Source organism: Chenopodium album, chromosome 7 (genome assembly GCF_948465745.1).
Source record: "Chenopodium album chromosome 7, dcCheAlbu1.1, whole genome shotgun sequence".
Lineage (NCBI taxonomy): Eukaryota > Viridiplantae > Streptophyta > Magnoliopsida > Caryophyllales > Amaranthaceae > Chenopodium > Chenopodium album.
Window position 1 is genome coordinate 72,597,658 of NC_137840.1, and position 15,060 is coordinate 72,612,717.

At 36.2% G+C, this 15,060-nt stretch overlaps 1 long non-coding RNA gene across 1 annotated transcript; it reads right to left on the minus strand.

Moving 5' to 3' along the window:
• Window positions 1-925: 925 nt before the first annotated feature.
• LOC145638424 (uncharacterized) lies at window positions 926-14,424 on the minus strand. The gene is made up of 3 exons (XR_014114658.1): window positions 14,154-14,424; window positions 13,951-14,059; window positions 926-1,547 (listed from the first exon to the last, which is right to left on the minus strand). It is a non-coding gene; the product is annotated as an uncharacterized LOC145638424 (long non-coding RNA).
• Between the last annotated feature and the right edge of the window lie 636 nt (window positions 14,425-15,060).

Genomic DNA, 15,060 nt, shown 5'->3' on the forward strand with positions numbered 1-15,060 from the left:
TTCTAGTGCTTTGCCACTTTTAAAGGACTAAAAATTTCTAAATAAATATGAGAAAAAGAGGAATCCAATGATGATAACTGTCACAAAAATAAAATACAATAGCATATGATATACGTTAGTGACCCATTTAAGCCAAAAATTTTGTAGAGTGATTGCACATGATAAATAATAATGTGTTATTGTCATTTTCGATATTATAATTATTTGATTTTGTACTCGTACATGATACGAGTAGATATATATAGATAGATAGATGATATGAGACACTCCGGTTTTGGTATAGTCATATCTAATATGATTGTCACACATGGTAGAATGTGAGGTAGCAGACATAAGTTTTCAGTTTTTTTGTTTAAGCATGGGTTATGCTTTGCCCCTGTTTTTGGAGACACTCCCATTATTTTTTATACACAACTCACAAAGATGTAACCATAACAAGAGAATCCATTATTGACTATTTATGGAGTTACTATCAAGTCACAACCATTCCTTCCATTGAGCTCTTTCTACGGCGTGCGATTACACATGCCTATGAGCTTCCATGGGTGGAATGAGCGTTTCCGTACATGGAAATATTCCCAACTAATATACTTTTATTTTATACTCCGTATTATTACATGCACCAGGGAGCACCTAAAACCTACGATAATCCCAATTAGACGCATGCATGGAAAAGCGAGCGTCTAGAGTTAAGAGGGGTGTCATGGATAGTTCTGAGTGAAATAACTGGATCTGAATGTGAAATGTTAAGAAAATAGCTGTGATTACGAGTATAGTGTAAGATGTAACCCTTTACCCTTGTACTGAAGTCCTTGAGGTAATGTCACTATGATGGAAATCATACCTTTATAAACACAAATTTAGATCTATATAGATTGTATGGCAGATAGCAAAATACGAGTAAATCATGAAGAAAGCATAGATCTTTCCTAACAAAAGCTTGCAATCAAAGACGGGGTGAGAAATTTGCAAATTAACGAGGCGTTACACGACGAATATGAGTAATGCTAAGTCAAAATCAATATGGAATACATCGTTTTCATGCACACAGGACTGAGGTGAACCTGTCACATTTTGATACATGCTCACGGGAAGTAATTCAGATTTCTAAATCCCTGAATTATACGAGCCTATCATCTTTGGTAACATTTTGCAAAAATCACTATATTGATAAAAAAATACTTTCACCCAAGTATGTCTCAGCGACAACGAAAATTGTGATAGCATGTTTATATCGATAATAGGGTGATCACCTGTTAGCCTGCCGTTTACACCAGCCCCTCTTTCCTCCAACCTCAGTTGGCAACTGGTGATTATGCAATTAGTGACTCGCTCCTCCATGTTCTACTCCTCTTTTTCACCACCCTCGGGTTTGGTTTGGTTTATACTGGCTTTAGCATTGGCAAGGAATGTTGGATCTGGCTCATGCTTGTCTGAAGGCTCTTTCATTGCCATGTATATGTAAAACGCAATTACCACGTTAACTGATATAACAGCCAGAAATCCAACCAACAGTGTCTGATAATAGGGAGAAAGGTTCGCTAAACCTGATACATAGAGAAAAAGTACAATTTAAAGATTATTACCAACCACAATCTTATCTACATCAAATAAAGCATACCAATGTAGAAAGAAAGAGAGAATAAAGCATCAAAATACCGCATTATACCAATAAAAGTACAAAGAAAAGAATAGCTAGCACATGCATTATTCTAAACAAAATTTCACTCATATCTTAGATTGATTATAAAAAAGGCAAATAGTGCAATTATAAAGAACATAGCTTGACAGTAGTACACAAGCAAGTTTATTATTCTCACAATCCCAAATGAAGTGCCGCATGTTACTTAAGTTGTCCCAAATAAACTGCAACATTATCATTTTTGGTAAATTTCCACTTCACTTTTTCTACCAAGGGGAAACCCACACTCATTTTCTCTCTCTACGACTACAATACAGGAGGCATACCTTTCATTATTCAGTATACAGCCAGCAGCTTGTTTGATTTTCCTAAGTTCTAACTATAGGACGTGATTTCTAGCTTGTCAAATTAAATTAATCATAGCTGCAAGGGAAGAACACAACTTTTTGTTGTTCCTTAGATTTTATAGTTTCCTATTCTTTCCACGTGGAATGCCATTAATCCAGTTCTTGTATCTGATATTCAACCAGCTGCTAATCATCTCATTGCATACTCTAATGCAAGGACACTTAAAGAAGATGTGCCAAGTTATCTCATTCTCAAGACAACAGAGAAAATTTATCTCAGTGCAGCTAAATAAATGATTATTTCAGGATTTTTATACCTACTTCAAACCCAACGGAACCATGGTAACTTAAGTTGCTCCCTTTTAACCATTTATAGCCAGCTGCAACAGTGACAATTTTCTTGAGATTTAGTTATCCATCCTGACTAGAGCCTGCCTTCACTTGTTTTAATTTACAGATATTTTTCCAGCACCAGCTAGCCCCACCAATTAGCATCCATATACACATTGTGCACCCATTCCAATCATAACAAACCAGCTTTTGGAGTAACTTGCCAAACATACTCTATGTCACATGGTTTCACAAAACACAATTGCTAAGGCCTAAACCACCACAAAGATTTAGTTTTACAAATCCAGTCCCAGACCACAGAAGGGTATGTACATAGGATAGCCTTTAATTTCCATGGAAAAGGTCTGCATAATTGCATTATTTTGTCCATCACTATTTTAGGCAGGTGAAACTAAGTGCCCAATAAGTGTGGATAATTATTAATAAAAATTGATCAGAGTAGAATCAGTAGATATGGTAGTATATGATAGGTGCCTGCTACTCCATCAAGAAACCCTACCAAGGAAGTATGCCGCTTAGCATTTATAAGCAAGGGAAATGTTCCCTTGACATAATCTGAATATTGAAAAAAAAAAATCCTTTTAAACATGCTCAGGTACATTTCCAAAGTAAACAGCAGTTCTAACACTATTTGAACTTGGCCAATAGCATCTAGAGAATGAATTAAGGGATCTAATAGCGAGTTTCGTTGACTTAGCATTCCCCTTGTATAAACCACATCCACAGACAACTAAACTAGATCAGGAGTAAATCTCCACACCTATGGTAAAAGTTAACATCAGCCTTCTTACATACCTACTCCAAGATTTTTGACACATGCTCCATAGGAATAAGGAATCTCAAGAAGTAAGGAAGAGATAGGATCACATTGTCTTATGCCTACCATCCACATATATAAATAGAGAATAGATAAGGGCAGAAGCACATTGCATTACCCAGTTCATGAGCCTCTCAAGAAAATCAAGAGCTTGCATCATTTCCTTTAAAAAATCCCAGCTTATTGAATCATAAGCCCTTCCCAAAATCAACCTTAATAGTGAACCTAGGAGGCTTGTTCTTGCAATCATACTTCATACAGCTACATAATATCTTGAAACACTAGGAAACTGTGCGTTATTTCTCTATCAAAAACAAAGGTTTTAAGTACAGTGGCAAACATCCCAAGCAGCAGTCGCAGCAACTCTGTTAGTCTAGCACATCGCATTTCAGATATGACTTCATAAATCGCATTACAACTAGCAATAAGTCTAATTTGAGTCAAAAAAAAAGAAAAGAAAAGAAAAAAAATTAAAGGTCTAATTTGAGTCAGCTGGTTGATCACAATTAGCAATCAAATTGTTCTAGTATTAAGCTGCTTCAAAATCTACCCAGAGTAAATAAATCCAGAACAGCCTCAACATCATTTCCAATAATTTACCATATACTCTTAAACCCATCAGGCCCTGGAACCTTTATCTCATTCATCCGAGCAAAGCTCTTCTGACCTCCTGGCCACTTTAGGCGGGCAAAGAAGAGACTGCTGAGCTGCTGTCACTACAGGACCCTCTACAACAATTTCCCTATTCACTAATTTTCTTTTAATGACTTGAACTCCAAAGACCCAAGTATAAGAATTCAAAAAGCACACCCATTGACTAGATTGGATGCACCTTAATTTGGACCCTTCTTTTTCCCAAGAAAATTTTGGGATAAACAATGCTTTCGAATTTAAGAAGCTCACCTTAGCAACATGAGTACTTTGATAATGAAGCCTAGTATCTTTTTCAATATCAATAAAGCTCTCATTATTAGGATACTTATTCAACTTCTCTTGACATTTGACAGCTCCAAACCAACTTATATGACCCCAGGGGGCACCCCAAACATTCATTTCAATTTTGGAAAATTTTCCGAAATTGGCCCAAAAACGTGGATTATAACCTTCAAATTTTGGCCAAGTTTGGACATTTTTGGGCCCAGAAAGGAAAGAGGTCTGAATATTTTCCATGGACCCCACGACACCTAGAAAGGTCATTTGGGTGGATAGAACTTTCCAACTTGCCTATAAAAAGTAAAATTAGCCGATTACGTACACGCATCCCTTTAAATACTTAAGGCCATCACGAGACTTTATGAGACTGACTAGTTGTCGTATATGGTTCCAAACAACATTATATAATCATGCGATGCATCCCCAAACATATTGTGTGTTTACGACACGAAATCTCCGAAGATGGTACATTGCCATATCAGCACAATTTTTTTGTTCTCAGACCAGAAAATAACTCTCTAATTAACCCCTTTAAACATTTTGAGCTAAGGAACCACATAAAACATGGCAGTTCGTGAGGACCTTTAGTCTACATAATATAAAAGCTAAATTGCCTTCTCCCTACTATGCAAGTATTTAAGATGTTAGCCTAATCTTGAGCCAAAGAAATAACCAGTAGCTACTGGGTTCTTGACACTCTAGGACTCTAGGAGTAAGTAGAAGGCAAAGCCATGATTCATAGCTCTTGAGGGACTTATGGTTAATAAGCGTTAATCAGGGTTGTGTAATTTGTTTGTAGTGGCTCAGGAACAAGAAAGTTTTTTCGATGATAAAAAGTCTTTTAATGACTTGAACTTCAAATACTCAAGTATAAATATACAAAAAGCACACCCATTGACAAGATTTGATGCACCTTAATTTGGACCCTTCTTTCTCTCAAGCAAATTGTGGAATAAGCTATGCTTTCGAATTTAAGAAGCTCACCTTAGCAGCATGAGTACTTTGATAATGAAGACTAGCATCTTTTTCAATATTAATAAAGCTCTCATTATTAGGATACTTATTCAACTTCTCTTGACATTTGACAGCTCCAAACCAACTTATATGACCCTAGGGGGCACCCCAAACATTCATTTCAATTTTGGAAAATTTTCCGAAATTGGCCCAAAAACGTGGATTATAACCTTCAAATTTTGGCCAAGTTTGGACTTTTTTGGGCCCAGAAAGGAAAGAGGTCGGGATATTTTCCATGGACCCCACGACACCTAGAAAGGTCATTTGGGTGGATAGAACTTTCCAACTTGCCTATAAACAGTAAAATTAACCGATTACGTACACGCATCCCTTTAAATACTTAAGGCCATCACGCGACTTTATGAGACTGACTAGTTGTCGTATATGGTTCCAAACAACATTATATAATCCTGTGATGCATCCCCAACCATATTGTGTGTTTACGACACAAAATCTCCGAAGATGGTACATTGCCATATAAGCACAATTTTTTTGTTCTCAGACCAGAAAATAACTCTCTAATTAACCCCTTTAAACATTTTTAGCTTAGGAACCACAATAAACATGGCAATTCGTGAGGACCTTTTGTCTACATAATATAAAAGCTAAATTGCCTTCTCCCTACTATGCAAGTATTTAAGATGTTAGCCTAATCTTGAGCCAAAGAAATAACCAGTAGCTACTGGGTTCTTGACAGTCTAGGACTCTAGGAGTTAGTAGAAGGCAAAGCCATGATTCATAGCTCTTGAGGGACTTATGGTTAATTAGCATTGATCAGGGTTGTGTAATTTATTTGTGGTGGCTGAGGAACAAGAAAGTTTTTTCGATGATAAAAAGTCTTTTAATGACTTGAACTTCAAATACTCAAGTATAAATATACAAAAAGCACACCCATTGACTAGATTTGACGCACCTTAATTTGGACCCTTCTTTCTCTCAAGCAAATTGTGGAATAAGCTATGCTTTCGAATTTAAGAAGCTCACCTTAGCAGCATGAGTACTTTGATAATGAAGCCTAGCATCTTTGACAATATTAATAAAGCTCTCATTATTAGGATACTTATTCAACTTTTCTTGACATTTGACAGCTCCAAACCAACTTATATGACCCTAGGAGGCACCCCAAACATTCATTTCAATTTTGGAAAATTTTCAAAAATTGAACCAAAAACGTGGATTATAACCTTCAAATTTTGGCCAAGTTTGGATTTTTTTGGAGCCAGAAAGGAAAGAGGTCGGGATATTTTCCATGGACCCCACGACACCTAGAAAGGTCATTTGGGTGGATAGAATGGTCCAACTTGCCTATAAACAGTCAATTTAGCCGATTACGTACACGCATCCCTTTAAATACTCAAGGCCATCACGAGACTTTATAAGACTGACTAGTTGTCGTATATGGCTCCAAATAACATTATATAATCCTGTGATGCATCCCCAACCATATTGTGTGTTTACGAAACGAAATCTCCGAAGATAGTACATTGCCATATAAGCACAATTTTTTTGTTCTCAGACCAGAAAATAACTCTCTAATTAACCCCTTTAAACATTTTGAGCTTAGGAACCACAATAAACATGGCAGTTCGTGAGGACCTTTTGTCTACATAATATAAAAGCTAAATTGCCTTCTCCCTACTATGCAAGTATTTAAGATGTTAGCCTAATCTTGAGTCAAAGAAATAACCAGTAGCTACTGGGTTCTTGACATTCTAGGACTCTAGGGGTTAGTAGAAGGCAAAGCAATGATTCATAGCTCTTGAGAGACTTAAGGGTTATTTGTTTGTGGTGGCTGAGGAACAAGAAAGTTTTTTCGATGATAAAAAGTCTTTTAATGACTTGAACTTCAAATACTCAAGTATAAATATACAAAAAGCACACCCATTGACTAGATTTTTTGCACCTTAATTTGGACCCTTCTTTCTCTCATGCAAATTTTGGAATAAGCTATGCTTTCGAATTTAAGAAGCTCACCTTAGCAGCATGAGTACTTTGATAATGAAGCCTAGCATCTTTTTCAATATTAATAAAGCTTTCATTATTAGGATACTTATTCAACTTCTCTTGACATTTGACAGCTCCAAACCAACTTATATGACCCTAGGGGGCAACCCAAACATTCATTTCATATTTGGAAAATTTTCCGAAATTGACCCAAAAACGTGGATTATAACCTTCAAATTTTGGCCAAGTTTGGACATTTTTGGGCCCAGAAAGGAAAGAGGTCGGAATATTTTCCATGGACCCCACGACACCTAGAAAGGTCATTTGGGTGGATAGAACTTTCCAACTTGCCTATAAACAGTAAAATTAGCCGATTACGTACACGCATCCCTTTAAATACTTAAGGCCATCACGAGACTTTATGAGACTGACTAGTTGTCGTATATGGTTCCAAACAACATTATATAATCATGCGACGCATCCCCAACCATATTGTGTGTTTACGACACGAAATCTCCGAAGATGGTACATTGCCATATCAGCACAATTTTTTTGTTCTCAGAAAATAACTCTCTAATTAACCCCTTTAAACATTTTGAGCTAAGGAACCACATTAAACATGGTACTTCGTGAGGACCTTTTGTCTACATAATATAAAAGCTAAATTGCCTTCTCCCTACTATGCAAGTATTTAAGATGTTAGCCTAATCTTGAGCCAAAGAAATAACCAGTAGTTACTGGGTTCTTGACAGTCTAGGACTCTAGGAGTTAGTAGAAGGCAAACCATGATTCATAGCTCTCGAAGGACTTATGGCTAATTAGCGTTGATGAGGGTTGTGTCATTTGTTTGTGGTGGCTGAGGAACAAGAAAGTTTTTTCGATGATAAAAAATCTTTTAATGACTTGAACTTCAAATACTCAAGTTTAAATATACAAAAAGCACACCCATTGACTAGATTTGATGCACCTTAATTTGGACCCTTCTTTCTCTCAAGCAAATTGTGAAATAAGCTATGCTTTCGAATTTAAGAAGCTCACCTTAGCAACATGAGTACTTTGATAATGAAGCCTAGCATCTTTTTCAATATTAATAAAGCTCTAATTATTAGGATACTTATTCAACTTCTCTTGACATTTGACAGCTCCAAACCAACTTATATGACCCCGGGGGCACCCCAAACATTCATTTCAATTTTGGAAAATTTTCCGAAATTGGCCCAAAAACGTGGATTATAACCTTCAAATTTTGGCCAAGTTTGGACATTTTTGGGCCCAGAAAGGAAAGAGGTCGGGATATTTTCCACGGACCCCACGACACCTAGAAAGGTCATTTGGGTGGATAGAATTGTCCAACTTGCCTATAAACAGTCAATTTAGCCGATTCGATCACGTAAACGCATCCCTTTAAATACTTAAGGCCATCACGAGACTTTATGAGACTGACTAGTTGTCGTATATGGTACCAAACAACATTATATAATCCTGTGATGCATCCCCAACCATATTGTGAGTTTACGACACGAAATCTCCGAAGATGGTACATTGCCATATAAGCACAATTTTTTTGTTCTCAGACCATAAAATAACTCTCTAATTAACCCCTTTATACTTTTGAGCTTAGGAACCACAATAAACATGGCAGTTCGTGAGGACCTTTTGTCTACATAATATAAAAGCTAAATTGCCTTCTCCCTACTATGCAAGTATTTAAGATATTAGCCTAATCTTGAGCCAAAAAAATAACCAGTAGCTACTGGGTTCTTGACAGTCTAGGACTCTAGGAGTTAGTAGAAGGCAAACCATGATTCATAGCTCTCGAAGGACTTATGGTTAATTAGCGTTGATCAGAGGAACAAGAAAGTTTTTTCGATGATAAAAAGTCTTTTAATGACTTGAACTTCAAATACTCAAGTATAAATAAACAAAAAGCACACCCATTGACTAGATTTGATGCACCTTAATTTGGACCCTTCTTTCTCTCAAGCAAATTGTGAAATAAGCTATGCTTTCGAATTTAAGAAGCTCACCTTAGCAACATGAGTACTTTGATAATGAAGCCTAGCATCTTTTTCAATATTAATAAAGCTCTCATTATTAGGATACTTATTTAACTTCTCTTGACATTTGAAAGCTCAAAACCAACTTATATGACCCTAGGGGGCACCCCAAACATTCATTTCAATTTTGAAAAATTTTCCGAAATTGGCCCAAAAACGTGGATTATAACCTTGAAATTTTGGCCAAGTTTGGACATTTTTGGGCCCAGAAAGGAAAGAGGTCGGGATATTTTCCATGGACCCAACGACACTTAGAAAGGTCATTTGGGTGGATAAAATTGTCCAACTTGCCTATAAACAGTCAATTTAGCCGATTCGATTACGTACAAGCATCCCTTTAAATACTTAAGGCCATCACGAGACTTTATGAGACTGACTAGTTGTCGTATATGGTTCAAAACAACATTATTTAATCCTGTGATGCATCCCCAACCATATTGTATGTTTACGACACGAAATCTCCGAAGATGGTACATTGCCATATAAGCACAATTTTTTTGTTCTCAGACCAGAAAATAACTCTCTAATTAACCCCTTTATACATTTTGAGCTTAGGAACAACAATAAACATGGCAGTTCGAGAGGACCTTTTGTCTACATAATATAAAAGCTAAATTGCCTTCTCCCTACTATGCAAGTATTTAAGATGTTAGCCTAATCTTGAGCAAAAGAAATAACCAGCAACTACTGGGTTCTTGACAGTCTAGGACTCTAGGAGTTAGTAGAAGGCAAAGACATGATTCATAGCTCTTGAAGGACTTATGGTTAATTAGCGTTGATGAGGGTCGTGTAATTTGTTTGTGGTGGCTGAGGAACAAGAATGTTTTTTCAATGATAAAAAGTCTTTTAATGACTTGAACTTCAAATACTCAAGTATAAATATACAAAAAGCACACCCATTGACTAGATTTGATGCACCTTAATTTGGACCCTTCTTTCTCTCAAGCAAATTGTGAAATAAGCTATGCTTTCGAATTTAAGAAGCTCACCTTAGCAACATGAGTACTTTGATAATGAAGCCTAGCATCTTTTTCAATATTAATAAAGCTCTAATTATTAGGATACTTATTCAACTTCTCTTGACATTTGAAAGCTCCAAACCAACTTATATGACCCTAGGGGGCACCCCAAACATTCATTTCAATTTTGGAAAATTTTCCGAAATTGGACTAAAAACGTGGATTATAACCTTCAAATTTTGGCCAAGTTTGGACATTTTTGGGCCCAGAAAGGAAAGAGGTCGGGATATTTTCCATGGACCCCACGACACCTAGAAAGGTCATTTGGGTGGATAGAATTGTCCAACTTGCCTATAAACAGTCAATTTAGCCGATTCGATTACTTACACGCATCCCTTTAAATACTTAAGGCCATCACGAGACTTTATGAGACTGACTAGTTGTCGTATATGGTTCCAAACAACATTATATAATCCTGTGATGCATCCCCAACCATATTGTGTGTTTACGACACGAAATTTCCGAAGATGGTACATTGCCATATAAGCACAATTTTTTTGTTCTCAGACCAGAAAGTAACTCTCTAATTAACCCCTTTATACATTTTGAGCTTAGGAACCACAATAAACATGGCAGTTCGTGAGGACCTTTAGTCTACATAATATAAAAGCTAAATTGCCTTCTCCCTACTATGCAAGTATTTAAGATGTTAGCCTAATCTTGAGCCAAAGAAATAACCAATAGCTACTGGGTTCTTGACAGTCTAGGACTCTAGGAGTTAGTAGAAGGCAAAACCATGATTCATAGCTCTCGAAGGACTTATGGTTAATTAGCGTTGATGAGGGTTGTGTAATTTGTTTGTGGTGGCTGAGGAACAAGAAAGTTTTTTCGATGATAAAAAGTCTTTTAATGACTTGAACTTCAAATACTCAAGTATAAATATACAAAAAGCACACCCATTGACTAGATTTGATGCACCTTAATTTGGACCCTTCTTTCTCTCAAGCAAATTGTGAAATAAGCTATGCTTTCGAATTTAAGAAGCTCACCTTAGCAACATGAGTACTTTGTTAATGAAGCCTAGCATCTTTTCAATATTAATAAAGCTCTCATTATTAGGATACTTATTCAACTTCTCTTGACATTTGGTCCAAACCAACTTATATGACCCTAGGGGGCACCCCAAACATTCATTTCAATTTTGAAAAATTTTTCGAAATTGGCCCAAAAACATGGATTACAACCTTCAAATTTTGGCCAAGTTTGGACAATTTTGGGCCCGGAAAGGAAAGAGGTCGGGATATTTTCCATGGACCCCACGACACCTAGAAAGGTCATTTGGGTGGATAGAATTGTCCAACTTGCCTATAAACAGTCAATTTAGCCGATTACGTACACGCATCCCTTTAAATACTTAAGGCCATCACGAGACTTTATGAGACTGACTAGTTGTCGTATATGGTTCCAAACAACATTATATAATCCTGTGATGCATCCCCAACCATATTGTGTGTTTACGACACGAAATCTCCGAAGATGGTACATTGCCATATAAGTACAATTTTTTTGTTCTCAGGCAGAAAATAACTCTCTAATTAACCCCTTTATACATTTTGAGCTTAAGAACCACAAAAAACATGGCAGTTCGTGAGGACCTTTTGTCTACATAATATAAAAGCTAAATTGCCTTCTCCCTACTATGCAAGTATTTAAGATGTTAGCCTAATCTTGAGCCAAAGAAATAACCAGTAGCTACTGGGTTCTTGACAGTCTAGGACTCTAGGAGTTAGTAGAAGGCAAAGCCATGATTCATAGCTCTCGAAGGACTTATGGTTAATTAGCGTTGATCAGGGTGAGGAACAAGAAAGTTTTTTTGATGATAAAAAGTCTTTTAATGACTTGAACTTCAAATACTCAAGTATAAATATACAAAAAGCACACCCATTGACTAGATTTGATGCACCTTAATTTGGACCCTTCTTTCTCTCAAGCAAATTGTGGAATAAGCTATGCTTTCGAATTTAAGATGCTCACCTTAGCAGCATGAGTACTTTGATAATGAAGCCTAGCATCTTTTTCAATATTAATAAAGCTCTTATTATTAGGATACTTATTCAACTTCTCTTGACATTTGACAGCTCCAAACCAACTTATATGACCCTAGGGGGCACCCCAAACATTCATTACAATTTTGGAAAATTTTCCGAAATTGGCCCAAAAACGTGGATTATAACCTTCAAATTTTGGCCAAGTTTGGACTTTTTTGGGCCCAGAAAGAAAAGAGGTCGGGATATTTTCCATGGACCCCACGACACCTAGAAAGGTCATTTGGGTGGATAGAACTGTCCAACTTGCCTATAAACAGTCAATTTAGCCGATTACGTACACGCATCCCTTCATAAACTTAAGGCCATCACGAGACTTTATGTGACTGACTAGTTGCAGTATATGGTTCCAAACAACATTATATAATCCCGTGATGCATCCCCAACCATCTTGTTTGTTTACGACAAGAAATCTCCGAAGATGGTACATTGCCATATAAGCACAAATTTTTGTTTTTCGACCAGAAAATAACTCTCTAATTAACCCCTTAAGCATTTTGAGCTTAGGAACCACAATAAACATGGCAGTTCATGAGGACCTTTTGTCCACATAAAATAACAGCTAAATTGCCTTCTTCCTACGATGCAAGTATTAAAGATGTTAGGCTAGTCTCCGAGCCAATGATCTAACTAGTAGCTACTGGGTTCTTGAGATTCTAAGACTCTAGGGGGTTAGCAGAAGGCAAAGCCATAATTCATGGCTCTTGAGGGCCTTATGGTTATTAAGGTTAATTTCTGAAACAAATAAATACTGTATTCTTGTGATTTGAAAATTTATAGATCTAAACTCTTGCACCTTCCAAGCTTCCAGCACACAAGCAAAAGTCTCTAACACAAGGGCTTCAGGGTGTCTAGGCTTGGTGGTAATTCGTTCTTTACCTTATATCGCATTATCTAAATATCAATCTGCAGGATCCTAGGCTTTATGAAGTCGAACTATTGAAGCCTGATCAAAGCTTGGACGAGGTTTAATTTCTTATCCCCCCGCTACTCAAAGACTTAATCCAACAGGACATATTCAAAACATTTTTTTTTATTTTTTTTATTTTGAGAGAGTGCTGCATCTCATATTCAATAATATAGATCAATACTCCAAAGGAATTTTACTTTTGTAGAACAGAAATTTTAACCACGACCCAGCTGGCTAGCTGTGCTTGAAGATGAATGATATTAGGATCCAAGACTAAAGGATTTAGAAAGTACCCGAGCAAATAACACAGAAAAAACAAGACTGACTCTAATATCTAAGGGTCCATCAATGTCAAAGCTTCCAAGCACATCTTTCATCCATTCTCACAGGTCACAACCTAATGGGCTAATGGGGCATCAAAATTAACATCAACAATTCAACAGACTTTCTCCTAGACGAGATTTTTTATAATCAGCACTTCTTAAGTACACATTCAGAACTAAAATCTCATCCAATTAGTCCTTGCTCAGGAATTTGGTCACACCCACAAGACAAAATTCCGTGCATTAGATAGTAACTAAGTCTCAAAATCTTCCAAATTTATGGTTATCTAACTGAATTTAGGCATTAAATAGTCCAAACATGGAAACAAAAACATTAAACAGATGATTATGTGTACCCAAAACTAGTCTATGTGAAACATCAAAAATTACAATCAGGAAAGAGATTCTGTGACATCATAACAATGCTAGTAATCCAACACCACCAATACAACAACAATAACAATGACAACAACAAAGCCTTATTCCCTAAATGGTTCGAGGTCGGCTAACATGAATCGTCAAGGAAAGTAAAGTATTAAGAGTCTCACCAGGAAACAAATTATGTTGAAAGCCATAAATAATGGCAATTGGAAATACCCACATCAAAATCGATGCAATAAAGAACTTATTCACTACTTGAGCTGATGTCGCCATACCCTGCAAATAATTAAAAGCGGAGGAACTTCAACAACTATAATCACACTTGAAATTTGAAAAAGTTAGGATCTTTACAAGAAATTGAGTGATTTACCTAAGAATAGAATTCAATTTTCTGGAAAATTTGATCTCTTAATCTTCAAAATCGATGGAATTGAAAAAGATGGAAGAGCGTTGATCTGGGTTGTGTAATTTGTTTGTGGTGGCTGAGGAACAAGAAAGTTTTTTCGATGATAAACTTAATTACCCAACTAAACTTGACTGAGCTAGTTTAATCTTTTCCTCTTCAACTTTTACTACTCTTGCTACCCCAAGCTAATTTTCACACTTTAGGATTTTATGTTTCATGTTTGTATATGAGAGCAAAACAAAAGTTAAATTGTGATCGATGTCCTAATGTACGATGAAACATTTGAGAGCAATTAAATTGAGACGGATGAAACATTTGTTATGGGTAATACAATACTAGTGATTTTTAATTTTTAAAATATACATTTCCTCTGTCATTATTTGTTTGCCTCATATTTCATGTTTTGGAGGTCTTTTAAACATTGTTCCATTTCCTTACTAGATAACATGTCTCCATCGTCAACCTAACTTGCACACACTCATAAAACTATAAAACACAAGAATATCCCCAACCCACTTGCAAACTTTGGTTCAATTCTTGATAAATCACATTTTACTAATTTACTTATGGAGCAAACAAATAGGGAGCGAGGGAGTATTTCGTTTAATTATTAATTTAAAGGTGAGATAAAAGACTAGAGTAGTTGGCTAGATATTCGACTTTCACATGTGAGAGTCGAATCTTACCAAGCACATTTTAAGATAGATTTCCCATACATCCCTTCTAGGATGGGCCTTATTCTTTCCATTAAAAACATACTAGTATTAGTTTAAAGGCAAAATATTGTTTTCAAACTCTATTATAGTTGACAATTTGACATTGTAATGTCAAAAACTTTGAAACAATCTTTAACCATATATACATTGACCAG